Source organism: Mustela lutreola, chromosome 1 (genome assembly GCF_030435805.1).
Source record: "Mustela lutreola isolate mMusLut2 chromosome 1, mMusLut2.pri, whole genome shotgun sequence".
Classification (NCBI taxonomy): domain Eukaryota; kingdom Metazoa; phylum Chordata; class Mammalia; order Carnivora; family Mustelidae; genus Mustela; species Mustela lutreola.
The window spans coordinates 191,172,730-191,184,882 of NC_081290.1; positions in this window are offsets into that span (position 1 = coordinate 191,172,730).

Below are 12,153 nucleotides of genomic sequence, written 5' to 3' on the forward strand. Positions count from 1 at the left end.
TAACCTGATTTCTAAAGGACGTGGGTTTTCTTTCCTCCCCTGGTTTAATTATTTTCCACAGCTCAGCAGCCAGTCGGCCTCCTACTTTCCAACGCACCTTCTCCTGAGGAAGTGGGGGACCTCTGTCCTCACGGGGGGTCAGGCTTTGCTGAGCCAAAGGACCCCTGGGGCGAAGGCCTGCGGAGGCCCACAGGACAGAGGGCTATTAATTGGGTCACACAAGCCAAATAGCCTTATAATTGGCGGGCCCGGATTTCAGAGGAGAGGTTTCCCACCCTGGGCTGAGAAAGGGGGGTCTGGTTGGCTTTCAATTCTAACTTCCAGGCGTTGTCCTAGGTCTGTCACCTACAGGGGCTCCTTTCACCCCCCCATAACCTGTTCAATTATTTTATTTCATAAACGAGAAAACTGAAACTCTACGCAGCTCCCTCATGGGCCTCAAGTCAAGTGGTGGGGCAGAGATTTGAACCCGAGACCTTTGAGCTGCCAAAGTCCCTTCTTTAGCTAGGGTGTCACGGAGTCTCCCAAATGTCAAGGGCTTCTAGAAGCCGTGTCTGGCCCAGCGGCCCTGACGAGATGCATGTGGCCCTTAGGTCATTTCTTTTTTTTTTTTTTTTTAATTGAAATTTTTTTCATATTTTTTAATTTTTTTTTACTTACTTACTTTTATCCTAATTCCAGTTAGTTAACGTCCCGTGTGATATTCGTTTCAGGTGTCGAATTTAGTGATTCTACGCCTCCGTCTAACACCCTGTGCTCCTCACAACAAGTACTCTCTTCCCCCACCCCCTCCTTCCCCTTCCCCGTTCCCCGAACGCCCGTTTTTTTTTAGGGAAGCGGCAGTTCTCTGTAGTTAAGAGTCTGTTTCTTGGTTTGTCTCTCTCTCTCTCTCTCTTTTTTTTTTTTTTTTTTTGTTTATCCTTCACTGGTCTGTTTTGTTTCCTAAATTCCACACAGGAGTGAAATCATATGGTGTCTATCGGCCCTTCTGTTACTGCCTTCCGAGCAGGTCAGAACCTGTTTGGACCGAAAGGACAGAGCAACAGTAATGAGGGGAATGCAGGCAGCGGCAGGCCGGGCGGCGGAGGCCCCAGGGCCCAAACACTTCCCTCCCTTCCGTCTCCACAGCAGTTTTGCTGTGTGACTCAGGAGAAAATCCGCCTGTCCTCTCTGGGCCAGGCCACAGGCGACACCCTCCGACAAGCCACTGGTGAAGTGTAGCACTCTGATCACCTCAGAGGCCAGCTGTTGGACTTTGACAATCGCATACATACAGACCTCAGAGAACAAAAGTGGGAAAAAACCGCTCCTGCCGCTTTCGCCCTCTGACCCCTCAGGAACACCGAACCCTCTGCTCTTGCCAAGACAGACCACCTCATCGCCTCTGGCTTCAACCCACTGCCATGGTCCTGGGGAGCCAATGCCCCCATCGAGGAAAGGGCTGGATGGGGCCCAGCTGGGGCGGCAGGCTGTGGGCTGTGTGGAGGGAAGTTTCCCTTCCTCCCCTACCATCCAGGTCAAGTTCTGGGATCCCTGCCCCTTTGGCTCACTAGGCTGAACTCGCTAATCCTTGGTGACAACAGCCCCTGGAAGCAGGAGCAGACAAGCTTTTCACAGAGCAGCCAGAGTTTTAAGAAGAGGTGTCGGGGGTGCTGGAGGCAAAGCGAGTTGGCTTCACGGTGGTGGTGTCCCCAGACCCCCACTAAGCCCCCCCTTGTTTGTACACACTGGCAAGTTGACTAGGAACTCCTGGGGCCTTCTGGGGTGGAGAACCCTTTCTCCAAAACTCAGGCCTAATTCCCATAGGCTCTTGCTTGAGGTGTGGAGGGAGAGGGAGAGCAAGAGAGATACTGGTCTGTTGGGTGGGGAGATGCCCCACGATAACGTCTCTTCCCCCGATAACGTCTCCTCTACCCCCCCCCCACCCTCTTCCTATGAGAACAGCCTATGAAAAGGAAGGCAGGGTGGGGTACATGCCTGGCTCAGTCTGCTAACAGTCTGCTTTCAGCTCAGGTCACGATTTCAGGGTCCTGGGATTGATCCCCGAATCAGGTTCTCTGCTCAGTGGGGAGCCTGCTTGTCCCTCTCCCTGTACCTCGCTTGTGCTTGCTCTCGTGATCTCTCTCAAATAAATAAAAGGAATATCAAGAAAGAAAAGAAAAAAGAAAAGAAAAGAAGAAAAGAGAAGAGCAGGAGAGAAACTCCAGAGGGTTCTGGTTCTGGATCCACAGCGACGCTGGCTGAGCCTGTGATCCTGCTCTAGGGGCGTCTCTGCTATTCCTTAGAATCCATGCACCTGTCTTCCTGAAGTCAGGGCAAAGACTTTGAGCCTTGGGCACAGGCCCACACAGAGCAGATGCTCAGAAAACATTTGTGGACGGAGGGATGGAGGATGGATGGGGGTTGGGAGGGAGGAGGAGACCGCTGGCTTACGGATGCGATCCTTGCAAAGAAAGGGGAAGAAGGAAGATGTGTGGGAAGGAGGGAGGGAAGAGAAGAGACCGGAAGAGGAAGGAGGGGGGGGTGGGGAGTAGGTAGGGGAGGGTTCTGACAAATTTTAGCCCTGGCTCGTCCAGGGTGAAAAAGCACTGGTCTGTAGCATTTGCCTATTTCTCCCACCCTGACCATTTCCAAGCTTCCAACACGAGGAGTTCTGGAAACAGAGCCACACTATGGGTTCCCAAGCCGGGGTGAGCGGGCTCCTGCTTATCACGGAGCACTGGGGGCTGATTGAGGGAGATAAACCGACAGCAGGAGGGAAGGCGGAAAGACAGATGCCCTACAACGCTGCTCTCGATTGTCCTGAGGGAGGAAGACAGGTTCAAGGGATTTCAAGTTGATTGATTTTATCTCTTCCACGAGGCTTTCCCTCCGGCACGGGTCCCCCAAGGATGGCTTCCGGCTCTGAGCTCCGTCCTGCTAGAGGCATTTAGCTGACCACACAACGCCGTCCGTGATTCACTCGTTCCCACAGATTTCCTGAGCCTCCTTCCACGTGCCAGGTGCTAAACAGGGACCGATCCCATGAATGAGTCCCAGGCCTCGCCACTGGGAAGCTTACAGTCTGTCCGGTGAGAAAACAGACCAATGAGTCAGTCATTTGAGTTTGGCGTGAACAGAGAACGAGAGACCTCTGTGTGTGAGTGGTTTGGGCTGCCCAGAAGAGAGCAGTCCAGGACAGACTGACAGAGGCCAGTCCCTCCCAATAGGCTAAGTAGGGCTCCCTTTTTGTGCCCGGAGACATCCTGCCCACCAGTCGGAGGCAGTATTTGATGTGACTCAGCAGATACTTATTTGACTCAATTTGCAGTCAAGGCTAGTGGACTGGCTTTTGGATCCTGCTGACCCTGGAGGGGCAGGAAGCCCAGACCCTTCCCTTCCTTGGTTGACTGCTCCCTGCATATGTCTGCTGGGTGGTATAGTCTTCTGGGGGTCCTCAGAATCCAGGGGCTGAGATGACCTCAGGGGAAGCAACCAAACAAATAACATCCTTCCCAGGCTTCCTGGAGCCTTTGCACTGTACCCCAAGCCCATCAGCCCGGGGGGGCTGAACCCGAGAGGAAAGGACTTCCAGCCGCCGGAGTAGTCAGGTCTGGGATGGGCAGTGAGGACCATCCATGGGAAGTGATCGCCCCCTACCCCAGGCTCCTCCAGACTCCAGCTCTGCCCTTTGTGCCCATCCACAGACCTAAGTACACTCAACCTTACTGGCCCGGGGCCCACCCCTCTGCAACTCCAAACCCAAAATACACATTTCCCAGTACCCTGCCAAGCCTCTGTGTCATGTGCAAACTGGCAAAGAACCCCCCAGAAGCCAATGACCCACCACCGTGTCTTGGGAGAGGGGGCTGGCAGCAAAGGAACGTTTTCATTTCTAAAGGCCTTGAAAGGAAGGGATCCCATGAACCCCTCTGTCCCTCATCTCCCATCTTACCCTGTTCACCCTCCAGCCTCACCTAAAGCCCTCCAGCTGCGATGCTTCTCCCTACACGAGGCGCAGCTGGAATTTGGCTGTGGCCCCCACCCTAGCCCTTGCAGGTGTCGGGGTGAGAAGAGCTGGAAGGTGTGGCCTCCAGACATGTGTCCTGATGGAGCTGGGGCCAAGTCGGCCTCTTCAGACAAGGCAGGTCCAGCCACCCCCCATGGAGTCCCTTTCTCCCACGCCCACCTACCAGCCAACCCCAAGCTTCTGCCCAGGCTTCTTTCATGAGGCATCTCAAAGCTGTTCCCCTCCTAGAAGCCTCCCCTGATTCAGCAGGTGCCGCGGCCTCATCCGGCCTCATCCACCCACAGGTAGTGCCTCACTCCATCACCAATCACCTTCAGATGAAAGGAGGAACCCCTGACGAGGAGGAAACTCCTCTGGCTTCCTTGGGATCCCAGGGTTGGGCGGGAGCCACTGCCTCTGAACAAGACTGTGTCTAGAAACGTCCTCTGAAGGACTCGCCAGGGAGGAGACTTCCCCAACCCCCTTCAGCCATCCCCGGCACGCTGGGGGACTGTTCCCTGCTGGAAGTTCTTCTTGGAGTCTAACTTAAGTATTCTATAAGGAAGGCTGTTATCGATGAGGAACAGATCCTCCAGCACAGCAAAGGACAAGATAAGGGGCCACCGTATCCAGGAGGGGACGGATCTAGTCCAGTCTGAGTACTTCTCTGGCTCTTTTGACTTTCTAGCCTCTCTGTCCTAGAGGACTTCTAGTTGCAAAGAGCAACAAGAAGTCTGCGGTGGTTCAAAACTTTACAGCAGTAAGAAAACTCCGGAGGTCTCACTTTCTCATTTCTGCTATCCTCATAGTGTGGGGTTTATCCTGAAATTGAAGGGTAGACTGTACATTAAGAAGAAGTCTCTAGATTGGGTGGTACTACTCCCGCTTTCAATCTCTCTCCTTAGAAGAACTTTAAAAAAAGGACCGATTTCTACCTGTTTATGTGATTCCAGGCCTCCACCTGTGGGGGAGGGGGCAATGGAAGGGGAAGGAGCAGGTGCCAGCCTGGGGTGCAGAAGAAATGAGCCACTGTCTCTGCCTTCAAGGGCTATTGGCCCACTGGGTCTTCGGGATGCAAGCAACAGTCTGCTTACCCTTCCTCCTACTCCAAGGGCCCCTCCTTTGCTCCTTCCAGGCCTTTTGCCCCCTGAAAAGACACTGGGTCTTAACTGTAGCTCTCAAGTTAGCAGAAGCAAGGAGGGGCCTCACCAGGGGCCGGTGGTCAGGCCTGGGTCTGGTGACATAACCCTGACTGAGGACCCCTTCAGAATGGGGAGGGCCACAGAGGGATCCGCCATCCCAATGTCCCCTGGCTTGGCACCTACCCAACACTCGCCCAGACTCTGGAAAAGGCCCACTGGATCAGGCCGACTTCTTCCCGAGGCTCCCCATCGACACCCATAAAGGAGGGTGTGACCATTAGCTTTATGTGTCAGCCTGGTGGAGCTCTAATACCCAGTTATTTAATCAAACACTAATCCAGGTGTTGCTGTGAAGGGATTTTGTTGACGTGGTTAATACCTATAGTCAGTTGACTTTAAGTGAAGATTATCCTCTATAAAGTGGTTGGGCCTCATTGTATCAGTTGACAGGACTTAAGAGTCAAAACTGAGGTTTCCTGGAGGAGAAGAAATTCTGCCTCAAAACCGTATCAGCAGCTCCGGCCTGTCTCTCCAACCTGCCAGCTAGCCCTCTGGATTTGGGATTTAACCAGCTTCCACGATTAAATGAGCCAATTCCTTGAATGAATCTCTTTATATAAATATATTATCCTGTAGGTTCTGTTTTTCTGTGAAATCCCGGCTGAGTCCTACTATAGCCTGGCTCTGGTCTCCTGGGGGCTTCGAGAGGCTTCTCATGAGAAGGGCCCCTCCATCAGGGCCTGAGGGTGTCGGCTGTCTGGGGGTGCAGCCGGGTTGGGGTGAAAGTAGCATGTGGGATGGGGGGGGCAGGGTTTGGGTGGAGGAGCCCTGGGACTCTCTCGGTGTGTGAATCTGGGCAAGTTACTTAATCTCTTAATTTCCTGGCCTACAAAATGAGGCCAGTCACAGCTCCTTGGCAGGACTGCTGAGCGATTTAGGAGGTGAGATTTGTGAAAATGCCCAGATGATGCCCGGCTCACAAGAACAGCTCGACAAGTTTCTGTTTAAGGAAACGTAAGCAGAGAGGGCTTTCCTCTGCTGGAGGAGGAACGGGGTGGGGGGCGGGTAGCTGTCTAGGGGACCCTGGGCTTCCTTCCCGTCTCCCCCCAGCCTGGGTGAGGCGAGGTCTTTAAGCCTCTGTGCCTGGCTCTGCCCCGTGTTGCATCTCCCAGGTACCTTCCAGCTCTGAAATTCTATGATTATAGGGTTGCACCCCACAGAGAAGGGCAATGAAAATAATTAAAGACTTGGAAAACACAACCGGAGAGGAAAGGGTGAAGGCGCTGGGATTATTTAGCCTGGAGATGGGTGGCTTAATAACACCCTTCTTAACCAGGGAGGGTTATTTGGATGTGGGTGCTGGCTGGCCAGCTTCTCTCCCCTTCTCCAGAGGGCAAACAAGAGGAACCAGACGCATAGCACAGCTAAAGGGACTGCAGTTGGACAGTGGGGTGTCTGTCTCCCCTAGGCTAACATCTACTCCCTTAGAAGTTGGGGGAGGGGTGGCTGGGAGAGTGATTTGCAGACTCGCCTTGTGGTTGGCCATGGATTGGGTGACCTCTGGGTTTCCTCCCTGTTGTTTGATTTCTGGAAACTAATTTCCCCAGAATTGTGAAAGCTAGAAGGAAAAGAAAAACCTGAGAGCAGACTGAACAGGTGTGGTGAGGCCGGCCCAGAGGTTAGGAGGGGGTCAATCAGTTCAAACCCCACAGAGCAGGGACGGTGATCAAAAGAAGTCTGTGCCCTGAGCTGCTCCCAAGACCTCAGAAGGCACCTGCCTTCCCCATCCCCCTCCCATGCACATTCAACCCAAACCTGCCCAGGTCCCGGCAGTGCTAACATCTCAGAAAGACATTAAGGAAAATAAAATGCACTTTTCATCCTGAGGTTGCAGGAGGTAGCTCTCTCTTCCAAGAAGCATGTAGACATGCCCAGTCCCCTCCCAGACCCCTGAGCTTCTTCCCGATCTCCAATATCAGTAATGATACCAGCTACTATTTCTTTTTTTTTTTTTTAAAGATTCCATTCATTTATTTGACAGAGAGAAATCACAAGTAGATAGAGAGGCAGGCAGAGAGAGAGAGGGAGGGAAGCAGGCTCCCTGCTGAGCAGAGAGCCCGATGCGGGACTCGATCCCAGGACCCTGAGATCATGACCTGAGCCGAAGGCAGCGGCTTAACCCACTGAGCCACCCAGGCGCCCCACCAGCTACTATTTCTAACTAGGGCAGACTCTCTGCCCCGCACATTGCACAATTATCCCTAATTTCACAACTCTCCGTGGTATATGGTACATGGTGCAGCTGAGGACACAAGAAATAGAGGCCCAGAGAGGTGAAGCAATTTGCCTAGAGTCACACAGCAGAGCTGGGACTCAGACCTGTGCCAACCATCCATGCCACACCAATCTTGCCTACTAACCAGTGAGATAGCATTATCCCAATCTTACCAACAAGGAAATTAAGACTGAGAACTGGTCATGCAGACACCCCAGCTGCCAAACCTGAACATTTCCCCCCAAAAAACCTGAGGATGATGGAGGGCACCTCCCCCCCGCTAGTCTGCAGGGTCTCTCACCCCACAGAGGGAGGTAATCGATCCCTGTAAAAACTCCCCAGTGTATGGCAAACAAAGGTCACTCATCTGTCCATGGGACAGAGTAATATAAATAACTAGTATTCCTATCATTGTTTATTAAACATTTACTATGTAGTAGGCACTGTGTTCAGCCCCGAACATCGATCAGCTCACTCAGTACTCCCATAATCTCACAACGCGGGGACTTTCATTCTCCCCATGTTCCAGAGGAGGAAACTGAGACACAGAGAGGTTAAGTCACTTGCCAAAGGTCACAAGGTTAATAAATAACAGAAATGGGTTTTGAACTCTGCAGAATACTGATTTTAGAGTCGCACAGCTCCCTCTGTGGAGTCCAAAAATCCTTTCCAGGTCTTCCATGTATTTTCAGGCTCTATTCCATTCTCCTGGTTCAGGGGTGGGGGAGGCCCCTCCCCAGGAGGAGGCTGTGAGCTCAGAGGGACCCTTCCAGCCCTGGCAAGGTCTGGCTTCCTGGGGATGGCCTCACCTGTGGGCATGACTGAGCCCACAACTGGAACCAGAGCCAGACTCCCCTCTCACAGCACAGTCAGACCCGTAGCTACAGCCATCACCAGAACTAGACCCAGAACCAGAACCAGAGCCACATCCGGGGTCAGGACTGGGACTGGAACCAGACACAGAGCCCTAAGCAGAACCAGACCTGGAGCCAAAGCCAGAGCACCCCCTGAAAGGCAAGGGGAGCAGAGGAGGCCGCCTGACCCCCCAGAGGCAGAGGCGTAAGTCACAGGGAAGAAGTTGATGTCAGGTGCACCTGAGTCACTACCTAGCCTGAGGGCTGTCTGGAGGGAGAACTGGTGGGAGGAGGATGTGGAACAAACTGGGGAGCACCCCAGCACCAGCTCAGCACCATCCCACTCCAGTGCTGTGCTGCTCCAGGGAAGCCGGACCACCTGGGAGTCCACCAATTCCAGGCAGCGGCACAAGTGCTGTGGCTGCTCCTGTGGGGGAACAGTCCTCTCCTTGCCAGTCCCACTCTTCACGCTCAAAGTCTAACCAGACAGAAGTTTCCAGAAGGCCCTGCCACTGAGGACTCACCCTGGGGCTGTTTCACCTGCTGCTGCTTTGCCACTCCACCCACTCTGGGCCATGTCTATGGCCACCAGTGTCTAAGTCAGTGCTTGGTACGCAGTGGGTGCTCAGTGAAGTCCTGTTGAGTTCACGGATGGTTAGAACAGAAGAAAAGAGAGAGCGGACTGCAGGCGTCTTATGTCCTGCCCTAAAGCGCAGGCGTTCCAGAGCCATGCCAGGCACTCAGCTGGTCGGGGGCAGGAACAGTCGGGGAACAACGCTAACCACAGCACAAGGCAGTTACCCCGATGGGAGACGGGGTGGGGTGGGGTGGCTCCGGAAAGGAGATGGACTGGGGCGCAGGGCTGGGAACCTGGCTTGAATTCCCCTCAAATCTGACAGTTTTCAGGGAGGCCGGGTGAGGAGACATGTCTGGGCAAAGGCAGCCTGTCCGCCTGCCTCTTCCCAGGGCAGGCAGGAGGTGGCAGGGCTGTGGAGGCAAGAGAGGAGAAAGCAGCTGCGCCTTCCATAATCTCCCCAAAGCTGGGCACTTTTCCGCATCAGGACAACACCCTGACCCAGACTGCAGCCAAGGGGAGCCAGGGGCGGAGGAAGGGGGTTTAGCCAGGCAGGTGAGAAAGGGAAACGGAGGGAGGAGGGATGGAGGGCAGCAGGAACGATGTAGCAGAACAGGAATGCAGCAGAGAGCAAGAACCCCAGTGCGGCTGGGCGCCTGGGTGGCTCAGTGGGTTAAGCCTCTGCCTTCGGCTCAGGTCATGATCTCAGGGTCCTGGGATCGAGTCCCGCATCGGGCTCTCTGCTCAGCAGGGAGCCTGCTTCCCCCTCTCACTCTGCCTGCCTCTCTGCCTACTTGTGATCTCTCTCTGTCAAATAAATAAATAAAATCTTTAAAAAAAAAAAAAAAAAAAAAAAAGAACCCCAGTGCGGAAATGAGAGGGAGAGGGGGGCAGATCAATGGGAGAAAGCTCACGTGAAAATGTATTTCCCAGCCTACAAAACCCTCCCCCCAGCATTGTCTCCCATGAACGCACAACAGCCCCGAAAGGCACAATTATCCTTTCCTTTCCTTTTATTTCACTTTTTATTATGGAAAACTTCAAAAATGCACAATGTAAACATAATAGTCTAATTGAGATCCCTAGGTTCCCATCACCCCACTTCAACAATGATCAAGCTGTGCCATTCTCTGCATTTCCACTACATTTTCACCCACTCAGTTTTTATTATTGACATTGCTATTTTTTAGAAAAATTTGCATACATTAAAATGTACAAATATTAGCTGCGAAATGTTGATAAATCTTTCATCCAAGTAACCCACATCCCTGTCATAATATGTACGTTACCAACTCACGGGAAAATTCTCTCGTGTTCCTTCTTGGTCAATCCCACTACCCACCTCCAGCCCAAATGAATCTCTTTTTTTAATCATTATTATTATTATTATTATTATTATTACTTAAGATCTTTATTAACAGGTGCTTGCTGTTTGTTGACTTTTTTTTTAATTAACTGTAACTTTTATTACAAATTAGAAATGAGGTTCTTAAAAAAAATCTCAACTTGACCAGATATAAAATGATTTTTTAAAAAAACCTTTAAAGATATATTGAGAAAAACCAGACTTTAAACATGCACATACACACACACTTATTGATTACTAAAAAGAGACATCTTTAGATAAACACAATAAAAACCCCAAGCTGCACAGACAACGGAGAAAAAGCATGCAATTTGAGGTCTTCAGGTCCAACCTCGTACATTTCTTATTGCTGGAAGTTGATGTTCATTTCCTCCTATTTGACAAACTCAATGATGGTATCAACTGGAGGCCAGCATTAACTAGGTCCGCCCTGCTCAGCCTCAGGAGGGACCAGACAAGGAAATGAATTTTTAAGAGTAGAATTACCCAAAGAGTAGGTGTATGTTGAACTTCATAAGGAACTGTCAAACCTTTTTCCAGAGTGGTTGCACTGTTTTGCACTCCCACCAGCAATATGTGTGCATTCTAGTAGCTCTACAGCTTTGTCAACATTTGTTGTTGTCAGGCTTTTAAGACTTAGCCGTTCTAGGGGCATCCAGCTGGCTCAGTTGGAGGAACACGTGCAGAGGTTGTGATGTGCATCCCTCTGATGATCAAGGATGTCAATCCATGGTTTGTGTGTTTATTGGAATTCACACATCTTCTTTTCTGAAGGATCTGTTCAAGTTTGTTGTCTATTTTTAATAGAGTTGTTTGCCTTTTTATTATTGAATTATAGGAGTTCTTCATACATTCTGGCAATAAGTCCTTTATTAGATATATGTTTTCTGACTATTTTCTCCAAATCTGTGGCTTGCCTATTAATTTTCCCAATGGCGTCCTCTTATCAGATTTATTAAGGCATAATTCACATAAGATTCGCTGATTTTAAGGGAACAATTCAATGAGTTTTTAACAAAAGTGTGATGTTTGGAACCACCATAAAAAGCAAGATGTAGAACTCCAAAAAGCTCCCTTATGTTCCTTTGTAGTGAATCCCACAACCCAGCCCCTGCGATACATCAATCTACTTTGCGACACTACAGTCCTAACTTTTCTAGAATGTTGTATAAATAGAATCTTGCAGTATGTAAGCATTTAGGTGTGATTCTTTCATTCAGTATAATGTTTTTGAGATTCATTCATGTTGCCTATATAAGGAGTTCCTTTTTATTCATGAATAGTATGCCATTGCATGGATAACCCACAATTTATTTATCCCTCACCACCTGATGGACATCTAGGTGTTTGCATTTGCAGCTAATATAGATAAAGCTGCTGTGAATATTTACACAAATTCCTTTGTGTGTTTATTTTTATTTCCCCTGGGTAAATACCTAGGAGTGGGTTCTTTGGGTCATATAATAAGAATATGTTTAACTTCAGGAGCCCCTGGGTGGCTCAGTTGGTTAAGCCCCTGACTCTTGATCTCAGCTCAGGTCTTAATCTCAGGGTTGTGAGAGAGAAGAGTATATTTAACTTTATAATTAACTAGCAAACTGGTTTCCAAAGTGACTATGCCATTTTGCATTCCCATAAACTTATACAACTTCCAGTTGCTCCTCATCTTGCCAACACGTGATAGAATCAGTCTTTTAAAATCTTAGCTATTCTAGTGGTGGTATAGTGATATCTCTTTAATTTTAATATATGTCTATCCAGGGATGAGTGACATTGAATGTCTTTTCATGTGCTTATTTGTCATTTGTTTATATCTATCAATGAAATGTTTTTCTAAATCTTTTGTCCAGTTTTTAATCAGGTAGTTTATCTTCTTATTAAGTGGGGAGATTTTTTTTTTTAAATACTCTGGAGCCAAGTCATTTATCAGGTACATGTTGCAAATAGTTATTAC